This window comes from Myotis lucifugus, unplaced genomic scaffold, assembly GCF_000147115.1.
Source record: "Myotis lucifugus unplaced genomic scaffold, Myoluc2.0 scaffold_89, whole genome shotgun sequence".
Taxonomy (NCBI): domain Eukaryota; kingdom Metazoa; phylum Chordata; class Mammalia; order Chiroptera; family Vespertilionidae; genus Myotis; species Myotis lucifugus.
The window spans coordinates 4,087,485-4,114,201 of record NW_005871137.1 but is presented as its reverse complement, the minus strand read 5'-3'; the positions used below and the strand labels follow the sequence as shown (position 1 = coordinate 4,114,201).

General features: G+C 41.8%; 1 protein-coding gene and 1 pseudogene across 1 annotated transcript in view; one reads left to right on the top strand and one right to left on the bottom strand.

Annotated features, from left to right (window-relative positions):
- The window catches only part of FMNL2 (formin like 2), a 299,629-nt gene that overhangs the window by 100,287 nt on the left and 172,625 nt on the right, over positions 1-26,717 (top strand). The gene's annotated exons all lie outside the window — the stretch shown is intronic.
- Positions 20,224-20,997, bottom strand: LOC102420145 (annotated as a pseudogene).

Here is a 26,717-nt window from a genome sequence, read left to right as displayed (position 1 = left end):
TAAAAATCTGATGTAAAAGTTTGGAGTAAATGCTATCTACTAGAATTTCACTGGCCTATTATGAGTCTTGCTCATGGAACAGCTCAGTATAGAGCAGCGGTTCTCAACCTGTGGGTCGCGACCCCTTTGGGGGTCGAACGACCCTTTCACAGGGGTCGCCTAAGACCATCGGAAAACACATATAATTACATATTGTTTTTGTGATTAATCACTATGCTTTAATTATGTTCAATTTGTAACAATGAAATTGGGGGTCACCACAACATGAGGAACTGTATTGAAGGGTCGCGGCATTAGGGAGATTGAGAACCACTGGTGTAGAGGTTCTTGGAAGGTAGGTGAGTTGCCAAATTTCTTTCTTTTCTTTTGTGTGTGTGTGTGTGTGTGTGTCTTACTATACCTGAGGCTTTGGGGTCCCATGAATCTAGCTAGCATAGATGGGAAAGAGAGGGGTGAAAACACTCCCTTCCTTTGCCTCCTTTGCCCAGAAGTGATGGGCATTACTTCCCCCTGATGTTTCTGGGAGCGAGAAATAGTCCCAGTATCCCACATAGATGCAGAAGGCCTGGGGAATACAGCCCCGGGTGGAAAACCACTTCCCCGTGGCAAGCTGACAGGGTGCAGGGCAAGTGGAAGTATTGGTGGACAGATAGTCCTCTCTGCCCACAACATTCATATATTCTAAGAATCTGGATTGGACAATATTTGGACATCGTGGGGCGAGGTATTAGGCTTGTCACTATGTATCTGACGTGGAGCCAGGATATAAACTGTTTGGGGTGTAATTTACTACTTCCACGCCTGCTTTCATAGGTTGATGTAAAGACTAAGTGAAAGAGAATGAGCGTATACTGACAAGGGAAATCCTAGCTGCAAAATGGTGGGTTAACGGCGGGAGTCCTCAGTGCAGTGAGAAAGATGCTCTAGCCCAGCAAAAATGAAACCATTCCTTACTTGCAGCAAATTGCTGGATTGATTTGATGCTGCTTTAAAAACACACGCAATAAATAGTTTTTAAAAAATACATCCACGTTTTATCTATATAAACACCAACTAGCCAAACCCCAGCAATTCCATTTCTTTAGAACAAGTAAATCTTGATTGTGCCTTTTTATAGTCTTGTCACTTTGTCTGAAACTGACTATATTTGTAACCCCAGTGACACAACAGCCAGGATACCATAGTCTATTAGTAAAAATCCCAAGCTCAAACAACAGAAACAAAAAGTGACATAGGAAGCCCCTCTTGGTCATTCATTGTCACAGCTACAAGAATTATATAGTTGGTCCTTGGATATCATTGCCTTTTGGCTGTTTCTTGGATTTATCTATGAAAGGAGGCCAATTTGAGACTATTTACTCAGTTCTGTATCACTCACATCTTTTGTGAAAGACATATTAGGGTGCGTGGGGGAGGGGAAAGCTGGAGCCTTCATAAAATGTATACTTGAAACAAAAGGGATGTTTGCCTTAAATTTGGCCCAGATGAAGACTTACATGGAAACCTTGGAACCAGTTTTCAGTGAAATTTGCCCTGAAGTCTGTCTTCTCTCCTCAGTGCCAAAATGAGAAGGCAAAATGCCTGAATGCTAGCATTTGACACGTTAAAAAAGGGAAGATTTGTTTAGAAAGTGGGAAGCATGCTCAAATGAGACCAACACAGATACGAGGGGAAATAAGAAGTCGGCTAACATTGTGTTTAAATTGAGAGGAAATGGGGAATGGTGTCATGCATTGTTGACTCATCCTTCTTCTAGGACAGTCATTCAGAAATCAGAAGCAATTGGCCTGCTTCCCCTCGTATCTAGGAGTGAAAGGGTCACAGACTCGATGTGCCCAGGGGCCATGTGCTTTACCTAAGTGGGTGATTGATGCAGGTTTGAATTAGAGTGGCAGATGCAGGGAGGGAGTCTCTGGAGGAAGGGAGAAGAAAATAGATACTGCAGGTTAATGCAGGCACATGGGACCAGTGTTGGCAGAGCTTCAGAGAGCCGCTTGTCGGTGGCTTCTACTTTTGTGTGAGGGGAAGTCATATTGGTTTCTGGGCAGGGGATGGATGGGGAGACCTCTCTAGTTCAGCAACATGTTCTCAGTTTTGCAGTCAGAGCCTCAGGGGGTAGTGCCCTTTTGAATCTACAAGGTGATAGTGGTTTTATGGAGAACCTGCTATTTGGCAGCCTTTCATAAACGATTTTTATTTACTTTCGAGACATGCCATAATTATCATTTGCCCACATGTATGTTTCTAGTACGTGAGATTAGGAAATAAACAAAGATGAAATTTGGGATTGAAAGCATAACCAATTTCAAGTCTCCTTGGTTAGTGTAAAGAAAGTTAAATAAAAGCATTCATAATTCTTGGCTGGCCAATAAAATAGATGGAATTCGGATTAATTATTTTTTGTGTGTGAGTCGCCATAGCTAATTTAAGTGTTCTAGGTGTCATATCCCCATCTTTTTAGGAGGATTGGCTTTTAGGGAAAAAAAGTTTCTAGGTCTAGAAAAAAATTATCATGTAACATATGGGATTGACAAAGATCAAATACAATCAGAGAAGCTATATTGAGTGTTGCATGTCTACTTAAAAACTGCTAGTTGGATGATTGAAAAATCTAACAACTCCATAAAATATAAACCCTGAAAAATAACTCAAGTCAGGGACCGAATGCTATGTTAGGGTTAAGATTTATTTTTCATAAGAGAAGACAAGTCTTGTATGTATGTGTGTGTTAGTCTAGCCAAGATTCATTTTAGTTTACACAGTGGGCATGGTAGTTAAATTTAAAAAAAAAACACCCCACAGCTTTTGGAAAAAGCATTTTTCTTTTTCTTTTTTAATTAAATGTATTGGGGTGATATTGGTTAATAAAATTATATAGGCTTCAGGTGTACAATTCTGTAATACATCATCTGTAGTATTCTGTATTGTATAGTCACCACCCAAGTCAAATAATGTGCCTGTTGCAGTACCTGGCATGTAATAGGGACTCATTCCTTTCTTCATTGTCTTAGGGGTTAAATATAGGGTGTCCCAAAATTCACGCAAGAAGTAATTTTGATAGAAAACACAGGTTTATAATTAAAAATTGTAATTTTTTTTATTGATTCATAAAGTATACAGTATAGGGTTATGTATGGAATAGCACATCGGGTAAATGGCCTCCACGGCTTTGCTGGCACATACGAAAAGCCGTGGTCTTCATTGTCCCTGCTCCTGGGCCATAATTGGTACTTGGTAATGCTTATCAAATTGAAGGGATTGAAATCAAAGGGCAACAGATATTAGAATCTGATTCAATAAACCAAGTAAAATTAGGCTTTTATTTTTTGTTGTTGTTAATGCTCACGCAAAATTCAAATCTTGCGTGAATTTTGGGACACCCTATGTATTAGGGCACTGACTCCTGAAGAGGCTACCAGACTGATCCTAGCCAGGGAAAAGAATATAACTTGGACTGGTTTTCTTTGGGGCTGTGTTTTTATTTGGCTTGCTCTTGTGCGCCATGACTATAATTCTCGTTCAGCATTTACCTCTTTTCCTAAACTCCATGATCGTTATAGCATATGATATTGCAGATGCTTATTGTGTTTTTAATATACATAAATTTTTATCACACCGTTTGTAGAATTGGACAGAGTAGTCAGCATCTTAACCACTAGTAAAAAGCAGGTAATGAACTTGAAATACTTCCAAGTGGATCTCTCTACTGAAAATATCTAAGGAAGAGCCACAGAATGAGGAGTGGGCACGAAACACCCTTGGATCAGCCTGTCTTCCCAATTGGAAGAGTTGGGTCTAATTTGGCAATTAAGCACCTAACTCAGCTGTGCCGCTGCTTGCTCATTGGAAGACATGGACAAGAGAAAAGTTTCCTAAGCGTGGGTGCTGTGATTTTCTGCTTGCAGAAGACCCAGATCTTAGCTTATTTGGCTGTACAGACTGACATGTCCTTCTGCATCTTGACAAACACATTGCTGATAAGGACAAGGAAACAGCGTGACTGACTGTGTTTGGGGTCAGGAATTCCTCTTGCCTTAGAATAAAACCAGCCTTTTCTTGGAACATGAAGTTGAAACTGTCTTCACAGGATTTAATTCCCAAGACATCAGTTTCAGAAGCCCTCCTTGATATGTATCTGTAGTTCACAACAGAGCTAACTCTGTGGTTCAAACACAAACAAACAAAAAATAGTTGTTACAGATAGAGCCTCCTGGAGAACAGTGGCTTGTTCAAGCTGTAAGTCATTACGGGAGAGTCTGCAGTGGAAGACACAGACAAGCTTTTATTCTTTTCCTTTGAAGGGTTTTCTCTAGTCTTTCCCCTCCCAAATTGGGAGACTACTGTTATAGGAACAATAAAGACACGTAGGGGAAAATTATTATCACCTTGTTTACTTAAATCTGAAATATGGCTACATCTTACCAGCCTGCAAGAGGTGATTGAAATGTAAGCCCCCACAAACAGGTGGGAATCAAAGAAAAACTGCCTTTAACTTAGTATTTTTCAAAGAGGGAGACATAGAGAAGGCAGGGCCCTCTTTATGACTTCTTGGAAGGTTAGACTTTAAAGACTATATAAATATGCAGAACACTAAATGTGATTTCAGGTAATGACATTTTCGTGACCTTCGTTGTAATTTTATTCAATCTACTTATTTTGAAAACGAGGCAGTTGAGAATAAACAGTTTTGCCCATGAGGAAGTTACACTATTGATTAGAATCTTTATAAGTATTCTTGAGTTTTATGATATAGCAAGTGGTTGATATTTACACAAACACATACACATGAAAACATTTTAATACTGAGGATCAATAGAGTGATGAGAAGGACTGTAGTGATACATTTCCTAGGAGCAGGTAGTGATATATTTTCTAGGTGATTTGAACCAATTTTAGTAAAAAGCGAGGGACTTGAGCAGTAGAGTTAAAGTAGAGGTAGAAGAGTGTTGGGAAGTAAGTAATTGGTGAGAACTTTAAAGGACAGTTGGAAGTGTGTTTAATTCATAGGAGCAGAGGTCTTAGCATGTAGGATTTTTTAAACAGGAAATGGTGGCTCAGGAGTTTTGTATGTTAAGTCTGTGTTTTGGCCAGTTTTTATCCAGGATAAGTGGGTGAGGAACATGAATTTTTTTTTTTTAATTTTTTTGTTGTTAATCATCACTGGAGGATTTTTTTTTTTAGAGAGAGAGAAAGGGAGGGAAAGAAGGAAGGAGGGAGAGAGGGGGAGAGAGAGAGAAAGGGAGGGAAAGAAGGAAGGAGGGAGAGAGGGGGAGAGAGAGAGAAAGAGAGAAACAATGTAAGAAAGAGACACATCGATTGGTTACCTCCCGCAAGTGTCTTGACCCTGGCTGGGATCGAACCTGCAACCCAGGAATGTGCCCTGGACTGAAAATCAAACCCGAGACCCTTTGGTGCCTGGGCCAACGCTCTAACCACTGAACCACCGGCCAAGGCATGACATTTTGACACCTGAGAAAGGAGAGGAAGAAAGTATCGTTGCCAACCTTGGTATTTGGGGAGAAGCTCCAACCAACTGAGCTACTCAGCCAGGGTGCCATCAGCCCGTCTTAAGGACCCCTAGTCAGTTAGTTAACAAGCAACCTAGTACCACAGCCCCCCAAACGCATAAAGATGCCTTTTCCAAATCATCCCAGCTGGTCTATGAAGCGGACCCCTGACACTTTCTGACAACCCACATGCTGACAGTGGCCTTGGGGAGGGGCCAGCCTTGATGAGCAGACTTTGGCTTTCATTCCAGATTTATTAATTTGTTCTCTAACCTTACACGAAATTAGACCATGTGTAGTGTATGCAGAGTGTGATTTTATCTTTGCCAACTTTACGCTTGGCATTATACTGAATGATTTCTGCATCCATTCTGGCTGGCTAGACTGGCTCAGTTTGACTGTCCCTAAAGTCACTTATTTTTTAACCAATAGCCGTTTATTTTAAGCAAATGATAAAGACATTTTTAACACTCAGAAAAACCACCTAATAAAAAAAGGTTTCTAGAATTAAAAAGCCACTATCTTGTGGGTGATTGCTTACAAAAAGATCCTTCTGAGAAGGCGTGTTGAAGTATTTACAGACGTGATGTCTGCAATGCTCTTTGAAGTACTGGGGGCAGGTAGAAGAAAAAAGACTGCAAATTATGATTGTAGAAAGTACGTGGAGGTGCAGCATGCTATTCTCTCTACTTTTATGGTTGTTTGGGATTTTACATAATAAGTAAAAAGAGAAGTGCTCTTAGAGCAGCGGTTCTCAACCTGTGGGTCGCGACCCCTTTGGGGGTCGAACGACCCTTTCACAGGGGTCGCCTAAGGCCATCGGAAAACACATATATAATTACATATTGTTTTTGTGATTAATCACTATGCTTTAATTGTGTTCAATTTGTAACAATGAAATTGGGGGTCACCACAACATGAGGAACTGTATTAAAGGGTTGCGGCATTAGGAAGGTTGAGAACCACTGTCTTAGAGCAAGCAGGTCAAACTCAAAGGCTAACATGGGCCAAGTAAACAAGGTTTAAGTTGATGTGGGCCGCAAAAAAAACAAAAGTTTCAATTTTCATAGAAATATAGTTTTATTTCCATAGAGACATGCTAAATACAAAAGGCTGAAAAAAATGAGTAATCATTAACATAAAATAATAGAACATTTTAATAAAAATTAATATTTGTCCTTGAACATTAATTTAACTAGACACTGAATTACTGCACAAATTAATAAGCATAATGCAAATAAACCTATTTTTCTTGTTCTCTGAAAATGAAATATTTCTTTGTGTGCACACCAAACAAGTCAGTCCAAGACTAATGACATGGAAATCAGCTGCTAAAATATTTGCTGCTAGTATTAGTGGAGAGAAATGGTGTGCCTGCACATAAGGCGCGTAAGGGAAATGAATGCAACATGATTATAGTAATCAGTCATTATCGAATGTTGTAGTTTGTTATCAATAATTATGTATAACAGGATATTGTAAAAATTAAGTTATGAAATTTTTATTAAAATGTTTCTTACATACCGTTACACTGGCTGGGCCGCAAAAATATTTGTTGCAGGCTGCGAGTTTGACAATACTCTAGTGCAGTGGTCGGCAAACTGTGGCTCGCGAGCCACATGTGGCTCTTTGGCCCCTTGAGTGTGGCTCTTCCACAAAATACCGACTTCTGCGCATGGGCCACGAAGTTTCAATCGCACTGTACGTGCGCACTCGCACGTGGTATTTTGTGGAAGAGCCACACTCAAGGGGCCAAAGAGCCGCATGTGGCTCACGAGCTGCGGTTTGCCGACCACTGCTCTAGGGAATTCAACTGGACTTAGGTGTTAACTTAAAGGATGATCTAAAGTAAGTGGAAGATATACATAAGTAGCAGTTGTTGGATTAAATATTTTGGGTTGCAGGCCATCATTAACGAAGAATCGCAGATAAGCAGGTGCTCCGTATATATGTGTGGGATTTCAGTAGGGGGAAAACACCCTTGCTTATTTTTCTGTATCCCTTTATAGATAGCTGTTTTTACAAACAGCCCTATACGACGGGTGCTCACTGTGATGTGTCCAAGTTTTTTTTTATTTGAACAAAGTGCAGTTTTTAAAAGTTTAAAAAAGAAGGGGATGAAGGAGAAAGGTGGTGGTGAATCACATCACAGGCGTTAAGTAGGCAGTTAAGCCCTCATAAATGGCGGAGTTTTGATGTTTCCTGCATAGTGGTGATGTTCATCCTGAAGGAGAAGAGGAGAGTAAAAAGACTGTTTTGATCTTCTAAAGCAGTGGTTCTCAACCTTCTGGCCCTTTAAATACAGTTCCTCATGTTGTGACCCAACCATAAAATTATTTTCGTTGCTACTTCATAACTGTAATGTTGCTACTGTTATGAATTGTAATGTAAATATCTGATATGCAGGATGGTCTTAGGCCGACCCCTGTGAAAGGGTCGTTCAACTGTCAAAGGGGTCGCGACCCACAGGTTGAGAACCGCTGTTCTAAAGGCTGTATGAATAAATTCAACTTACGTTTGATTTAGGAAACAGGCTCAGATCGTCTTTAGCTAGATGGTAGTGAATGAGTATTTTAAATTTTCTTGATATTATAAGAAGTAAAAAGTGATTTGTTAAATATCAGTGAGTTTCATGCCAATTACAGTGTGTAACCTAGGCCCACTCTTTCCCTTTGACTTATCCAATTTGTCATCAGTCTTTTCCCTCCTGACATGTCCCTTTAATGCATTTCTGTCCTCTATCACTTCACCTCCTAGTTCAATTCATATGACCCTCTGCCTCAATTACTGCAATAGATTAATTTGCTGGGTGTTCCTTAAGTAGTGCCCTTATGCCTCCCCTTCCCATGAATGATTTTGCTTTTCTTTGACTATTCTGTATTTGGACTACAATAGTTAGCCTTCATTTGTTCTCTATTGTATATGCATTGCTTTTGTTTGCATGTTACTCAGAAAGTAGGCGTGTGTATAACCATGGGATATTTCTTAGAGTTCCAAACACTGCCGGCAGTCAGTTGAATATATTTGTGAAATGTAACAAGGCCCTCCGTCTCTATTTAGTTTTAGTACTTACCTGTAATACAGTAGAGAATGCATTTCCCAAAGGTGGCATCTTCATCAGGGTTAAGACATGGCCCCCAAGCCTGTAGGTAATGGTTGTAGATATGTTCCAGACCTTTCTCCCACACCCACTGCATTCATTAAAACATGCCTGGCTGCATCTATAAGTTTGTTGCTTAAAAAGAAAATCTTGGCAGCATACATTTTTTGCACCTAGCATTTGGGGCTTGAAAAAAAAAGTACCAAAAAGGCTGCTCTTTACTTGACTGTCTCAACAGTCCTTGGTGTTTAAATATTTATCTGCTTGGTTTTAAAGTTTTGGATAATAGGGTTGGTTTATCTTCCCCTTTTATGGAGCTTCTTCTCAGGGTGTGTGTAAAGCATTAGTCAAGCAGGTGTTTGTACCCGCGTGGGCCTCTGGTGTGTGTGTGTGTGTGTGTGTGTTTGTGTGTGTATGTGTGTGTATGTGTGTGAAAAGACCTGGTACCTTTGATTCATGAATGGCGTTTTAGTAATCCTATATCATAAAGAGGTAATATGCAAATTCACCCCCATTCCATCACACCGTCACAAGATGGCTGGGCCCACAGTGGAGGTGGGGTTCCTGTAACAAGTGATCAGCAGGGACCTGAGGCTGCGTCCCCCGCCCAGTGGGGCTTGATGGGGGACCTCAGGCCGAGCCCCTGGCCCTGGCACCAGGCTGGGGGACCTCAGGCCACACCCCCAACCTTGGCGCTGGGCTGGGGGACATGAGGGGACACCGGGGGACCTGAGGCTGCACCCCCCACCTGGCACTGGGCCAGGGGTCCTGAGGCTGCACCCTCCACCCAGCGGGGCTTGATGGGGGTGGGGCCAGCCAGGTCTGGGTTTCACCAATGGGGGTGGGGCCAGCCAGGTCTGGGTCTTGCGCTATTTTGAGGCTCGTGCAAGTGGGTGGGGACTTGACTCTGGGTCCCTCGGCACGTCCCAGACTCTGACAGGAGGAAGATTTTCATATACATTTTACTAATTTTCTTTCATCTCTGACACTTCTATTATAGAGAAAGGGCAACTAGCAATATTAAAATATTTCCTCTAGCCCTAACCAGTTTGGCTCAGTGGATAGAGCTTCGGCCTGCGGACTCAAGGGTCCCAGGTTTGATTCCGGTCAAGGGCATGTACCTTGGTTGCAGGCACATCCCCAGTAAAAAGTGTGCAGGAGGCAGCTGATCGATGTTTCTCTCTCATCAATGTTTCTAACTCTATTCCTCTCCCTTCCTCTCTGTAAAAAATCAATAAAATATACTTAAAAAAATAAAATATTTCCTCTAATGAATTCCCTTTTAATGTGCACGAATTTTGTGCACTGGGCCACTAGTCTTCATATGAGAGCCATATAGAAGAATCCTCTGTGAACATGAAATGTTAATTGTCAGGACAAAGCTAGACTGTTCTCAGTCAAACCATCAACAGTAAAAAACTTGCTCATAAAACTCTGCTTCTTTGGCTGACCTTGGAAAGACAGGCTACGTGAGTACAATTCTCAGGTTTTTCCTCGTTTCTGGATTTTTTAGTATGGCATAAAAGGAAACCTTTTACAGCTTGAGAGCACTGAGCCAGGATGCGTTAATCAAAGCATTTGTCGAACACCTATTCATGAGGCTCTGCCATTCTCTTGAGGCCTTGCCCCTTTTTCAATAATGAGTTTAAAAGTAGGTCAGTGACCACTTCAAGGTAAGAACAAATTATGAAAAAAGAAAATCCTTGGGGAGTAGTGCGGCTTTGATAAGATCTATATGCTGCCCCCAGATAACCGGTTAAATGCACGTGTCTGGATTTCCTGCATCTCTCATGCTCTTGTCCCTGAAAGAGTGTCTGAAATACAGAATTGTTTAGTGCTTTTAAGCCTGGCACTTTGGCTTTGTAAAGAAAAAAAACAAAGACCCATGCCTGACAAAGGCACATTAGAGCCTCTGATGTCACAGGGTGAGATGGCACTCAGTAGGCAAGACCAACGCCGAATTCACTAAGCACAGGCACCAGAGGGGGCTGTCAAATTTTGTAAATGTCATTGTGCCTTTTAGTTGCTAGAAAGGACTAAACGATGCCCATTTTATAGGCACATGTCTTTCCTTTCTCTTTTCTTTTCTTTTTTCTTCCACTGTCTGCTTTCTCTCTCCTGAACTATGGGATTTTTATTTCATGAGGCCCGTAGGTGTGTGACCTTCAAGCTTAATCAAGGTTATATGCAGGGAGCCGACTTTGTCTGGGACCACTTTCTTCCTTTGTTGACTCTACTCATAAGATCCTTTTTTCAGGATTTTCCTGCCACCCAATGCATTTCTGCAAAATTAATTAACAGTGTAAGATTTCTCAACTTTTTTCTTGACCTCTTCTCCCCAAATAATCTGTCGTGTTAAGGCAGGACAGTGGGGCTCCTACCCCTGCAGGGAAGGAGTGGTTAAGGTTTTCACAGTAAATGCCTCTTTCAGACATTTATTTAAAATTACCTGCTGCTAGAGAAGGGAAAACCTTTCATTTAGGTCCATACCATTTGAGCGGGACTTTGGGTTTGAACAGAATAAATTTTCCTATCCAGGTCTTGTTTTCATTGCTTAGTCTCCTAGTGCAAACAGATGTATGTATAAGAGGTGTGGCTTTTTACAATAAAGACAGTCATTAAAAATCCAAAGGCTTTTAAAATGAAATCTGCTCATAGAAGAAGTTTCTCTGATATGGTGTTAAAGCTATTTGCTGAAACATTAACCTGGTCAGATGTTTGACAGACCACATAAAATTCCTACATATTCCTAGAGTGGTCTAGTGAATTACCACCACCTTTTATCCAATTCCATTCTAAACCAGATTGCATTCGGAAACAGATTGCAAGGATGAGCCATATCCTATTCGAGCTCTACCCATTGCCACTTCTGGGCTTTTCCTCCACTCTGAAGGCCTCCGTAGCTATGGCTCTCAGTTTCCCTTATAGAAATAATCTAATTCTTGAAAAGTACCCAATGGGGAGTTATAATCACTGAGTGCTCTGGGAATAAAAACTGATTTTAACATTCGCATTAACAAAATAATTAGACACATATACTATGAAAAATGATATACATTTCATTATTTTTCTTTGCTTTACATTAATAAGAAAGCGACAAGCTGTAGGAAAAGCTGAAAGAATTTAGAGACTATAAGTTTTTACTTTTGAATAATGGATAATTTAAGTTTTTTTACTTTTTGATATTCTACAGTGAGAATTGATGTAGCAGTACCTTAAAGTACTAGCTTAGTAATATATTTTGGTGTTATATTTAAGGATAAACATCAAAAATCTTTTCTGCTTTTAACTAGATTAATTATTCAAAAACCTATTTACCTAAAATTTTTCCTTAGAAAAAAAGGGTTGGATACATTATCCATAATACCCCAAGCACACACATACCAGCAGTGTCTGTATAGTTAGAGGCCAGAAAGCAGTCATCTTCAGCTCTGCGCACCCCCTCTTCTCTCTCCCTCCTTCTGAGTAAGTCAGCCCCCGTCTCCTCTGTTGCCTAATTTCTGTCTCAGACCCATCTGCCTAATTTCACTGTCCCTTGCGCAAGCTCCCACAAACTCTCACAGCCAGCCTCTCTGTCTTCAGCCTCTTACCTCTCTACTCCATCCTTTAAAAACATTGACTGTTGTCCTCTCAAAAGCAGGACAAGATCATGAGATTTGGTCCCTACTCTGCGTGTCCATTGCCTGTGATGGTTTTCCAAGGTGGTGGGGTCACTGGGTCCCCAGGTCTCCTCCGCCCACCCCCGTCCTCAGCCTCAGTTGGAACAGCACCACGTTGTTCTGCCTTTGGAACTTGGAGTAAGATTTTGTTGAACAAAATGTTCCAGGACCTAAAAATGAAAAGTTTGAAAACCCTGGGATCAGGTAACTGTTAAAATGCTGCATCTTCCCCTAGATTCGGTTGGTGGCCCTAACTTTGAACTTTTGGCATTTTTTTTAAAGACGTTTTTATATTGTTAATGTAAAAACATTCAAACCTGTAAAGAATTTTTGTGAGTTTTTTTGAGCCAACTGTCCACAATTGCTGGGAAGCAAAATCTCAACAGATTGGACTAGTGCTCCAGAGAATGGCGGTTTTTTTCATCTATTTTTATACATTGCAATCAAAAGGGGATGTAGGTGAGTTACATGAAATCCATTGTTGATAGATTATTGAGGCGGGAGAAAGCAAAGGGGGTGGGGAACCTCTGCGATTGGATAAAATGATAGACACATACTTATGTGGGTGCAGGATAGTTAATAGTCAACAATTAACATGATAACAATAACAATGAAGGGATTTATGGTCTCCTGTCCTGGCACCCAGGGAATCTGGTTGTGGCCTAAGGGGTCTGAGAAAAAAGGGAAGATATAAGTTACCCTGACATTTCAAGGATATGTTTTCATAGATGCAAAAAGACAGATAGGCTCACTTAAGGTAAAGGTTGACCTTGATACTGGCCTAGGAGGTGACTATCCACCATAACTGCTTTTAGTTAAAGTTTAATTTCAGACCATCCTTTGTGGTTACTTTAGGTCTTTGAGTTGGCAAGACTGCCACGCAGGCCTTCCCTGAGGTAGTCAGGTCAGCATGTGGCCCTTTCGTCCACAATATTGTTCCAGAATACATTGGATATGTGTTTATGTTCAAATCTCTCACAGCCCTTCAGTTCCTGGCTCTTGTTTATTGAGTGCTTATTGTTCTAGGGCGTTTCTGCATATTAGTTTATTTAATCTCTACCTAATTGATGTAGGTGCTATTATTTAGCTCCATTTGATGGGTGAGGAGACTAAGGCACAGAAGTTAACTATCTTGCCCAAAGTTTATGTAGTTAACAAGCGGCGAGCCAGGATTCTGACCTCAGCCAACTTGTTCCAAAGTCTCTACTTTAAAACACTAAACTCGCAGAACAAACTCAATGCGTTAACATAATTAGGTGGCTTTTAAAGACTTGTCTGGCAGAAGGAAGACCTCAGACACTTAAAAAATTCTGTATTTAATTTTTTTAATTTGTTGTTAATCCTTACCTGAGGCTATTTTTCCACTGATTTTCAGAGAGAGCGGAAGAGAGAGGAAAAGACAGAGAGAAGCATCGATGTGAGAGAAACACATAGATTGGTTGTCACTTGCATGTGCCCCAACCAGGGCCTGGGCTGGGGAGGAGCCTGCAACCCAGGCATGTGCCCTTGACTGGAATGGAGCCCGGGACCCTTTGGTCTGCAGGCTGACGCTCTATCCACTGAGCCAAACTGGCGAGGGCCAGACAACTTCTTTCTAACAGGCTAAACTTTCAATTTGGGGCTGAATGTGCCCTCACATTATTGTGAAGCCCGACTTGTGTGGGAACAGTTGGGAGAAGAGGGAGCAGGAGGGACTGGACCACAAAGTCCAGGAAAGAAGGGCAGCAGGCCATCTCCTCCAAAACCGAAAATATCTTTGGCCAGTGGCTTCCCCAACCTGGATCTGAGGTTTTTGCAGCCATTCATTCATTCACACATTTAATTTCTGAAGTCAAGACAGTGCCCAGTCACCGTGACCCAATTGTATGGCTGCCCTGTCCCCTTCACTGTTCACGTCTCGATGAATACGTTTATTGGTTTGGTCACTTGGGGTGTTAGAATCTCCTTTCCTCTCCATAACCTGAGGGACAGTTGGGGTACTTGTAGGTCAGATTCTGAAGAAAAATCTCTGACTCGAAATCAGATTTTCAGGACTGTGAGTCATTTAACTCAGAAGCGACACCAGAAATGCCGGGCAGGAGGCAGTCTCTAGGCCCAGTGTCCCGCCTCCTGCCCTTGGTAGCATTTAGAACAAAGCTTGCCTGTGTCTCTCCTCACACATAAGTTTGGTCCCCGGAGAGTTACCATTGGGAGGACTATGCAGGGCTGCCACCTTATTTCTGTGGGCAGAAACCACTGCAGTGGGTTGATGGGGCAAACACTTCTTTACAAAGACAAATAAATGTGGGTTGGTAGGAATTCGCACACACACAGAAAGAAAAGTTTTAAAAAACACTTTTATAATGGGACAAATGTGACTGCTCAGATCTTTCCTGCATGGCCTGCAGAATGTTCTCTCTCTCTCTCTCTCTCTCTCTCTCTCACTCACACACACACACACACACACACACACACACACACACACACAGTTAAGTATGTGGGGAAATAACTGAGCAATGATTTTAGCTGCAGAGGCAGGTCTGCGCGGGTGCAGGGCTTTCTTTGCAAACTTTTGTCCAGGCCCGAAGGAGAGGGAGGGGTGTTGTGCCAGGTGAGATGCAATTAGTGGCTAATCTCAGCCATGGACGCAGCAGGGTTTGGTTCTCAGCTTCTCTGTCCAAATGTAAACCAGAGTTTAGACTCAGTGTGGTGCAGGATTAGAAAGAAAATACAGCGGAGTGAAAGGTCAGGAGTGGATTCTGGGGCCTGACTGGCCCTGCGTGATTATGAACAGATCCCTTAATTAGGAGCGGGCTGCTAAGCACTACCCTCATATATGTATGTTCAAAGGGAGCTTTTTGCTTTGCACGTGAAATGTGGATTATTGGGCCTGATTGAGTGCTTATGAATTAATACTTGGTGGGGAGAGATGTGTGGAATCCTCAGCCGTGTTGTTAGGGGAGGGGCCCCGTCCAGTTGGTGGATTGGCAGGATGCTTGCTTTTGTTCTTTTCCTCCCCTGCTGCCCAGCCTTCTGGCTGTTTCACTGCTTATTAGCCTCTTTGTTAGAGGAAGAAACAAACGAAAGGAGTTAGGATTCAACTTCTGGTTTTGCTCTGGCTTAGCAGCTGCCCTTGGAGGTTGGCTGGGTGAGTTTGGAGTGCAGCAGGTTAAAGATCTGAACTATCTGTTTGGGTTGTGGATTCGTTTGACTGAACTGCTCCTCCATCCCTTGCTGGGGAGCCCTGATGAGCAGAAAGTGAAAGGGGGGATTCTTTGTAACAGAAAGACAAGGCCTTGGAGCCTAATTGGGAAATATGCATGTCCCAAATGTGCTCTCATGTAGCCAAGGCCGAGGTTTCCAACATGTGAAAAATGAGGACAATGCAATGCGAAATACTTCAGAAAGCTTCCATAGCCCAGATACTGTATGGCAGGAAATGAAAGTTAATATTAGGGTCGGATTTTTTTCTTTGCAGTTGAGAAAAGGATATGCAATAAACTGATAAAGAAAGCTAGTTTTCATTATTTCCCTAATCTTTCTGGTCTTGTATTAAATTTAAGCCCGTAGGTTATCACTAGTTCTTGGAAACACCTCCGTAAAAATCCTCACACATCAAGGTGAAAATATCTCTTTGGGTGGGTGTAATGTTTCACTTGAAAAAGAACTGTTGAAATCCTGTGGGATCACAGGCAACAAATAGAGTGTGAGAGGCACAGAAACAGCTTGTTTTTGGCCTAAGGTGTTTTCTGAGCCCATGTCAGGGTATAAACTTGGTCTTATTCGGCCGCCATCCATACATATTTGCTCATTGATGACTTGCTGCGAAAGAATGTGAGCATTAAGGCGATCCCAGGCGCTCTTCATTAAGCTCTGGCTCTGTGTCTTCAAGGGCCATTGAATGATTGGAACTTTAATCAACACTCATGAAGAAGGGACCTAGGATGGCTGTTAATGCCATTGAGTAATCAGGGAAAGAGGGGGCAGTGACCCTGGGGGAAGTGCTCAGGTGTCCCTGGGGGAGGCCCACATGCTGAGCAGAAGCTTGTATCCCTGCTGCCTGGGGCAGGAAAGCCCTATCCAGGTAGCTTCCTTTGAAGTAGAGATGTCATTGAGAGGATCCCCGGCCTCTGTGGGGAGTCCGAAGACAGGCAGAAGCTGCTGCACCTGGGAGGCCTGGTAGTATCCAAAGCCCACCTCAAAGGCTTTCTCTTCAGGCAGGATCCATGGAGCCGAAGGCAACTGTCCTTCTGTATGGACAGCCCGAAGGGAGGTCAGCAAGGGAGGGCAGGGGAAACCCAGCACCAGAAGGCAGACAGAACAGAAAAGAATGAAGCAGCCGGAAAGTGCACTTAAAAGGGGTGGGGGTGGAGGGTGGCTACTTAAAAGGCAAGAGAAACAAGGCCTCTGGGAGCGAAAGCAAATAAATAAGGAAATGGAATAAAATCAGATGAAGTCCTTTTAAGGAAAGGGATGGTGTTAACAAAATAAATAAATCACAGAGAATGAGGGCAAGCTGGTGAAGAGGCCCGAGGAACTTGCCAGCACGCATGCAGGAGAGAGGGACGCTTCTGTTTGAAATGAGGCTGATGTTCTGAAGAAGGCGCTGGGCTGGGGCCCTCGTTGAGATGGGGCTACTAAGGCTTGTAGTTCCTGTCATGCTTTCCTTCACTGGATGATGCCCAGAGTGGCTTGATGAATGCATTTGAATGTGCAGGCAACACATCCGATAAATGCAGAAGGAAAGGTTTGGAGATGAGGGACGTCTTAGAGCCAGACCTTTTGTCCTCCGTTAAGTTCCCTTCAGATCTTTGTTTCTTTGACACACTCCTATTTTAATCAAATTTTCCTACCAACTATCCTGTGAATAGTGAGAGAAGGACTTTGTTCATCTCCTTTCCTAGAATCATAGATTTGATAAATAAGGTTTGAAGAGGTTAAATAAATGAGTGCCTCGATCTCGTAATTTACCTTGTCAGTGAGTCAGAAGTAAGAAGAGTACCAGGATGTTGTATTTAATACTCTGTTTGTAAACTGGATTCTGGAGAATGGGAGGTCAAGACTCATTTATACTATGCCCTTCAGTTTACTCCTGTTACAAAGCATTTGTATTTAGAAAGAAGTGTATTTTGAAACCATTTGCTGGTAGGGAATACAATTGGATGGTAGTTTCATTATGAAACTATTTTTGAGTGACACTGTGTACTTGCTCCCATATTTGGCTATTGATAATGGCTAGTTTTTAGTGCCTGAAGAATGTTAGTGGATGTTAATTGTAGCCTGGTAAATATCTGGAAATAAATTAGGAGAGTTGTGGGCAAGAAGTGAAGGTGTCAGAGTCGGAAGCTTTGAGAAATTAAGACTTGCTTGGTCATTTGTTTATTGAGCATCTAGTATAGGCACAGCACTGTATTAGGATCCAGCAAAATAAAGGTAAATACAGCACAGTTCTTCATGGAGCTCATGATCGAATGGGGTAACAAACATAAACAGATAGCTTTTAGATGACTTAATTGTAGTAACTATCTAAATCTTTAGAGAATTTTTATAATAACTTATTTGAATCAAACAAAGGATAGGCCTGGAAACAGACTGAGAAAAATGCTTCAGAGAAATGACAGTTTGCAACTTTTTTTTGCATTTGGAATTAAGGAGATAACTAAGGAAGAGAACATGAAGGTAGAAGAGAGCAAGGATTACAGGATAGTTAACACCCTCTCTTGAGGGTGGTCACGCTTTAGAAGGAGGGCTCTGAAAGAGGCATTTCGAAGATGTGTTAACCTAGATGTACAGAAACAAGGTACAGAGCTTGCTTAAGGCAAAGAGAAACCTTTTACTAAGAAGTTTCATGCCTGGGGCGAGGCTATCCTCCATGACCTGTCCACTTAGGAATTCATGCTCAGATCACCCTGTGAGGTTACTGTTAGTAGAACCCTTTCTCATCCTCAGGATATGGGTTTGCTCCAAGACTTCCCATTGTTCGTGGAGATAAGTGACGCTGGGGGAGAAATCTGCGAAGCTGATGTGGGATGGAGGTACACCAACCAGACTGCTGCCTCACTGCCCTCTCCACACCTGTGAAGTTAAAGCTCTAAGGCAGGTGATACGTGTGTGTTCATTTATTTATGAGCCGGGTTTGTATTCAACTCAAGAGAGATATCTGTAATTCTTTGTGGTGTTTGGAGGTAGGACTGAAAGGGTGGTTATAAAGTAGAGAAAGCTTTGGTAAGAAAAAAAGGGTCAAAAGATGTATTAGGTTTCTATTGCCACTGTAACAAATTGCCACAAACTTAGTGGCTTAAAACACAAATTTATTATCTTCCAGTTCTGTATGTGGATGAAAATGGGATCCTATGGAAAGTAACCTCACAAGGTGATCTGGTCATAAATTCCTAACTGGGCAGGTCACGTGAATAGTCATGCCCCAGGTCTGTAACTTTAGTGAAAGGTTTTAAACCAGCCCTGTTCATTGTTCTTGTGCATCTAGTTTAACACCCCTTTGAAATACTAGAAGTAATACCCCTCCAACGGGGGTGTTAATCCTCAAGAGAGCACATCGTTTTGTTAACTATCCTGTAATCCAGTCCCTGCCTTGCTTTCTCCCACCTCCATGTAATCTTCCTTACAGTATCTCCTTAATTCCAAATGCATAAAAGAAGCTGTAAAACTGTTAGTCTCCAGGAGCATTTGAGATCTTTCTCCACATGTCATCCGTGTGGTTCAAGCGGACACTTTATGAAAACTGTCTACAGGGTCAGACGTGCTTATGCCACGTAGGTCAGAAGTCTGACGTGAATCTCACGGGGCTTCTAGCATCAAGGTGTCCTTCCTGCTGGAGGCCCTAGGAGAGAGATTGTTTCCTTGCCATTTCAGGTTGCCCACAGTTCTTGTCTCATGGCCCTGTTCCTCCACAGTAAGGAATGTCATTTCTCTGGTTCTCTGTCCACAGCCTTGAAAGGTTCTCCCCCTTTGAGGACTCATATACTTTGTTGGGGCCCATCCAGACAAGCCAGGATAATGTCCCCATCTCAGAGTCCTTAAGTTTAATCCTGTCTGTGACATCTGTTTTGCCCCCTAAGGTAATATATTCACGAGTTCTGGGGAGTAGGATGTAGACATCTTTGTCTGCCAGAAAAGGAGGGCTCTCTTCTTTCTGCTCTGTGGTTCTCTAACCCCAGTGTGTGGGCTTCCAGGTTAATTTTCTCTCACAGTTTTGTGCCGTTGCCGTAATTGCTAGACAGCTGTGTTGGACACGTTCTTTCTTGACTCAGAAATATTCCCTGCCCAGGCCCTCAGGTCAGTCCACAGGAGGGTCCCCAGTCATCCCTTCTCATTCTGGTCTTGAACTAGAACTTCTTGTTCTGGTTGGATGTGTTTACTTGCCATTGCCCTCTGTCCCCTGTTCTGTCCTGCACATTCCTGACTGGACGCCTTTGCCTGGGTTGTTCCTGCCAAACCAGAACACCCTCTTCCCTGACTCTGCCCATCCTTCCTGTGAGATCTTGACTTCACATTTAGTTTATCATAATTGTCTCCTACGGTTATTTAACTTTTAGGTGACGTAGTGGATATTTCTGTCTAGACTAGTCACCCTAAGGTGCTTGTTAAACGGCAGAGTCCTGGGAGTCACCCTCAGAGAGATTCGTTGAATGGTCTTGGATGGGGCCAGGAGTTAGGCTTTTTTACAGACTCTGTGGATGCTGCTGATACAAGAGCCTCACAGGCAGCATGTGCTGGAAACTCCTTGGTGGGGAATGAGTGATCTACCCTCTCATAGTGAGAAACATTATGCTGTCCTTATACGTGAAGACTTGTGTTTTTGCGAAGTGAATACCAGTTTTCTGCAGATGAGTTTTCATCTAGAGAGGAAGTGGCTAGTGGGAAGTGTGTGATAGAGTTAAGGGCACCACACCGTGCACCACCTTTTTGTTTTGTTTTTGATGTTTGTTCTCCCTTATTTGTTATTCTTAACAAAATCTTATTTTTGACTGGACTCAGACGTAGAAGTAGAAGCTCTCAGAGAGGACAGTCTGCGTCTCTTGGCCATCTGTTCCTGGTGTTTTTCTTTGGCCCAAAGTTTAGCATATTCTGTGGCCTCTTCTTTATTTTTCTCAGTACGTTGTTTCTTCAGAGCAATATGCCGGCATTTGTGTTGCAGGGCACGTGGAGTAACAAGATGCTGAATCTTGGGTGCTTTAGTCCTAGGTTTCTTACCTCCTTTGTTGGAGGCTTTCTCACAACATATGGTCAGGCATCATCTTCTTTAGAGAGATTGAAAAGTTCTGCTGGCTCTTTGGGGCCCAGGCAATGAGGCACAGTGGTATCTGTGAGACCAGGAATATCTTCTCTCCTTTTTTATTACAATGACCAAGCTGAGAACACTGAGATTGGCATTCACTATGCCACTCTGAACAGACCTGTGTTTTCTCTCCAGTTCTCCGTGGTCTATAATAGGAGTGCCCTTTACTCAGCAGCAAGGGGACTCGGCATGAGTCCAGACACCCTGCTTCATGGGGGAACCTTGTTTTTCGTTCCCACTACTGATTCGAACCACATAACCTTTCCATTCTTCATTCAGAGCGTCAGCGGCAACCTCTGTGGCCATACACGTCTCATAAAAGGTACAGAGTTTGTGTTCATCGTCCACTTCAATGAGTTTCTGGCAGCCAGTGGCAGGGAAAGAAGTGTTCAGCTCAGACCCTCCTCTACCCAGAACCAGGGTTTTGGAGAGCTCCGACTGCAGCAACACCATGTTCTGGGGCTTGATTCACATCCCCCAAACTAACCCAACACCCGCCATCTCTTCCTACCTTTATCCTATGCACCACCTTTTTGGAGTCAACTGTTGACTTGTAAAAATTCAAAGATGGACAAAGAGCTGGTCTCTGCAGTCAGTGGAAACAGCTGAGACAATTGGTACAGTTGAGATTTGGAAATGGCCTGTTGGATGGCAAAATTACCATGCCTCTAGATTTGCTTTTTTATTTAACTTTTCTGTGTTTCAGGGATCTAATATGAAATATCAAAAGCAGGAATTCTGTTGCGGAAAAGTTTTGAAAAAGGGAAGATGGCTAATTCTTGGGAACGTGCAGAGGGAACCCTATACTTTCAGGGCTCATTTTGATAAAACTTTATTCTTCATGACTAGAATGAAAAGAATACCCAAAAATCTGAATTCCCACCGAACCAAGCATTTTTGGAATGAGGCCTTTCATGAATATGCCATGATTTTGATTTCTGCTTTTGTTAAGATTGGAATGGAGTCTTTGTTATTTTACAGTATTTCCTAGACCCCCCTGGAGAGTTTAAGTTCAAATGATTGGATTTGTTTTATGATTTGGGGGGAACTTCTAGCACAGTGGTTCTCAACCTTCCTAATGCCTCGACCCTTTAATACAGTTCCTCATGTTGTGGTGACCCCCAACCATAAAATTATTTTCGTTGCTACTTCATAACTGTAATTTTGCTACTGTTATGAATCGTAATGTAAATATCTGATATGCAGGATGTATTTTCATTGTTACAAATTGAACATAATTAAAGCATAGTGATTAATCACAAAAACAATATGTAATTATATATGTGTTTTCCGATGGTCATAGGCGACCCCTGTGAAAGGGTCGTTCGACCCCCAAAGGGGTCGCAACCCACAGGTTGAGAACAGCTGTTCTAGCACAAAATGAAACTATTAATAGCCTAATTAAGCAAAATATGTTTTGCTTCATTCAGTTGTCTACTTTTCATTAGCTATTCCGTCAACTTTATGGCAGGAAAGGAAGACAACAATTTTTAGAAAAGAGCTTTAACTAGCAATTTTAGAGTTCTATTATAATAGAGTTCTGCCTGTTGTAAGTAATTAAAGGAATTTAACCTGAGTCGGAAGAGAAGGTATTAAAAATAACCAACGTTTTTGTGAACTGGAAGCTGTCAGAATGGTGACAGATACTCTTGAACTGGAAATCACCAAAATTTCCTTCTGATTCTCTAGTCACCAAACAATGCACAGGCACTTTTTAAAAATAAATATATTACTGTCTTTTCTTGAAAGAAGAGTTATTATAAGATGAATTGTGCTGGGAACTTTATTATAGTCTTTGAGTCAATTTAAGCTAGTTCTTTATGTGCCTGTTAAATAAAAATATTTTATAAATTGAGTAAGTTGTGAACATTCACATTCTTTTTTTTTTTAAGCGGGTCATTTGCATACCTGATATCATGGTATCTTTAGTTGGTAGTAAGGTTCTATGATGACAACTGATTCTGATTGAACTAAGCCAAGTAGGACCAATATGGGCAAAGAATACCATGCTCTATGTTTGCAGAGCTAAATTAAGATATTGAAAATTAATGTAGTTATTTGGTTTCAGACACTTAGATATATTTTTTTAAAGCAGCCATTATATCTACAATTTCTTGCCCAATAAAATAAAATGAAAGGCTAAAGGAAGTTACTACTCGAGTTGTTCCACATATGTTATTTCTTCTGGATGGAACTTTGCAATTTGTCCTACACTCATAGTTAAAATTCACTCCAGTGTAACCAAGCTTAGGAGTGATCAAGGTATTTTGGCCTAGTATTGAATTAAATTGAGGCAATATTTGTTTAATGTCTTTCCTGTTCACAATGGCACTCTTTGTAGAGGAGAAGAAGAGAAGAATAATATAATGCTTGTCTTCAAAGAATTGATAATTTAGAATAGAGCTGTGTAATAGAAATTTATGTGAACCACATAACTAACTTTAAATTTCCCAGTAGCCACATTAAAACATAAAAAGATAGGTGATATTATTTTAATAATATATTTTATTTAATTCAAGATAGCAAAAATATTATTTCAACATGTAATCACTATAAAAATCACTAGTGAGACATTTTACCTTCTTTTAAGAATACCGAGTCTTGAGAATCTGGTGTGTGATTTACTGGGAATTAAGCCAGTGACCTCTCAGTGCATAGGGCAACACTCATCCAACTGAGCCACACCAGCCAGGGCTCCAGAGGATCTTAAAAAAAAAAAAAAAGACCTGTACTCAGCTTTAGCTGGTTTGGCTCAGTGGATAGAACGTCAGCCTTCGGACTGAACGATCGGGTTCAATTCGGTCAGGGGCACATGCCTGGGTTGTGGGCTTGATCCCCAGTAGGGAGCATGCAGGAGGCAGCTGATCAACAGTTCTCCCTCTGTACTCAGCTGCCAGCCCTGGATATACTGATTTCATTGGTGTGGGTGACCTAGTCATTAGGAATTTCCAAAGCTCCCTAGGTGATTCTGATGTGTAGCAAATTTGGGAACAGATCTATTATAAATTCTCGTTATGCATAGCCTACATAAGTTTGCTAGAAACAAGTGCAACTAAAGAAGGAACCAAATAGCACCTGGTTTCTAAGACTATTGAATATATACTCTTATTTGATCATATGAAGCCCTGTGTATTAGGTGGAGCAGAAATGATTCCCTTTTGGCTAATGAAAAGATAGAGACTCAAAGGTTAGTTCACTTGCTGAAGGTCACATAGCTGAGGGTGATGGAGTCATATCTTATACCTGAATCTTGTGTTTCTGCCACCACATGAGCAGAGCAATATAGAGTATACAAGTATAGCCGCCTCCAAATCCGTGGCTTGTTTTCCTTCTCATAATAGAGCCCTTGTGCTTAGATTGGTAGAGAATGTTTCTTTTGATATTTAGGGGGAAACTCTCATTAACAATTGGATGTTTGTAGTGCAACAGATTCACGATCCTCTAAAGAGCACTGTGCTGGGTGTTGGGAGATCTCTGCTCTTTTCCTGGTACAACATGAGCTTGGTGACCTTGAGCCAGCCCGTTAGCCAGTTGGTGCATCAGATGTCTAGTTGTGAGAGCGGGAATGATCGATCCTGCCTGTTCCATAACTTAGAGGATTGCTGTGAAAAAAGAGTTGTTGCCCTGGATTAAAGGCCTTTTATACTTCTGCAAATTGTTCTTGAAATATGTATGAAAGTAAAACGCTTTTCCCCTCCACTCTCTTTAAATAATAAAATGAAGAGCACTATTTTTGTGTGTCAGACATGAATGAACTCAACCCTCATATAAGCCTTAGGAGATAGAGCCCATCTTACAGATGAAGAAATTGAGGTTTAATAACTTGGCCTCACACACTTGATGAGAGCTAGAGCTGCGATTAGAACCAAGGTTGTTTTGCTCCAATGCCCATGGTCACATATAAAACTAAATTATACCCTCTGGCCTGAGTACAGTTCTTTTTCAATGGGTTGCTTATGGCATTCTATATTAGTGGTACCAAGAGATGGCAAGATTCAACAGTGACTTTGAAGTTCCCTGACTTAGACTTATAACAGAGAGTGGATAGTTTCTCAGTCTCAGGTAAAATGTAAATAAAAGCTTCTTTTTTATATATATATATTTTATTGATTTTTTACAGAGAGGAAGGGAGAGAGATAGAGAGCTAGAAACATCGATGAGAGAGAAACATCGACCAGCTGCCTCCTGCACATCTCCTACTGGGGATGTGCCCGCAACCCAGGTACATGCCCTTGACCGGAATCGAACCTGGGACCTTTCAGTCCGCAGGCCGACGCTCTATCCACTGAGCCAAACCGGTTTCGGCAATAAAAGCTTCTTTAGAAAATATTGCTATTCATATGGCTCAGTCTTTAAGAGCAGTGAGCTTGCTATGCAAAGACAGGTTTCAAACCTCCTCCACCCCCCGACCCCGGCTTTTTCTAATAGGGATCCTAGAGATCCCAGTACTACTCATTGAGCATTTAATTTGAATCCAATTAGTTAATAACTAATTGAATGTTGGTTTCAATTTTACCTGGTTCCACCTTCCCCTTGGAGAAAAGTATTTTAAACCTGGAATAGGTAATGATTAAAGTTCAAATATATATTCCCATCCCCACCCACCCCCTCTCTTTTGCTTTTCCGTGTGAGTGGCAACACAAAGAATGTGGATCCTTTTGTTATTCTTACCTTGCTAGGCTAGCTTTAAACATGTTGTTCTTCTAGCTTTATCATTTTTTCTAAAAGCTCGATGCAGACATGTCTTGTTTGACTCCCTCACTGGGTGTGATAGTTCTCATTTTCTGTCGCTTCTTGGGAATACATCTTGATGAACTAACTTTGTCCACTCCCGTGAAATTGTTTGGGGGGAAAGGGAGCAGAATCCACTTTCTTGAAGGTTCCTCCTGGCATTTGTCTGTTGATGAGCTTTTATAATTTCCATCTCGCTGTTCTGGCCCCGGGAGGATAACCTTGGATCTTAGTGTGGACTTGATTGAGTGTAAAATGAGTTAGTACAAGTGAAGTGGAAACATCAGTCCATGAGGAGGAGGTTCAGACGCTAAATCCTCTAGTTCGATGAATTTGAAAGCATTTCCCCTAGGGCCTCTCTGGGAATGCCTGTCCTATTTCTTAGAGAAGTAAAGCTACTGTGTGCATGCAGTTGCTGTTTATGCCTTTGACATTTGTGCTTAGTTCTGTGGGAAATGGAAAAAAAATTGCTCTTATCACTGGCCTCGGGAAGATTATCGAATTGAGAAGATGACCCTACAATATTTGCTAGACATGTATCTAGCTCCTCTCTGCTAGGCACAAGATGTACAAAGATTTAAAAATAGTCACGAGTGCCTCGGCTGGTGTGGCTTAGTTGGTTGGGCATCATCCTGTGCACTGAAGGGTTGCTGGTTTGATTCCCAGTTAGGGCACCTGCCTGGGTTTTGGGTTCCATCCCCAGCATAGGAGTCAGCCAATCAATGTTTATCTCTCCCTACCCTTTTTCTCTCTCTCTTTAAAAAAAAATCAATTAAAAATCTTTAAAAAAAATAAAAATGTGTGTTTTCAAATATTAAGAGGTGCTACCCTCTTTTGGTTTACAGCTTAGTAGAGAACTCATCCATGACTTAATAATACAGCTTGATCAGTATTGCCATAGAAGCATGAACAAGGAACAGTGAGGGCTCACAGCCCAGAGCTAGTGATAAACTGCCAGGGAAGTCAGGTCGACTGCACAGAGGGGCTGCCGAGCTGAGTTTTGAAAAGGTTTCTTCTCAGACTAATGGAATTGGGCATTTTTGGAGGCAAGAACATCATGTGCAAAGGCACTGAGGTGTGAAATAGCTTGGTATTTTGGAGAATACACCACAAGAGTAGAGGGAGACCTTAGTATTATTTCGTATGTGGCAGGCAGTACAAAGGAGCCCGAGAGGAGGAAGGCTGAACTAGCCAGGTTTGGAAATACCGCTGGGATGTTCCAGATCAGTGGGCTACATGGACAAAGTGGTTAAGGTGGGATGCAGGCATAGTATGGAAGGAATCCATAGAGGTCAGAGAGACGTGGCTCTGCTAGTACCCTGAACAAGACTGTTGGATATGAGTCCAACTACAGTGCTCTTGCTCTCTTTTGCCCGTCTTTGCTCCTTTTTCTTTAAGGACATGTTTCACTTAAAACCACAGTAATTACTCCAGATTGTGAC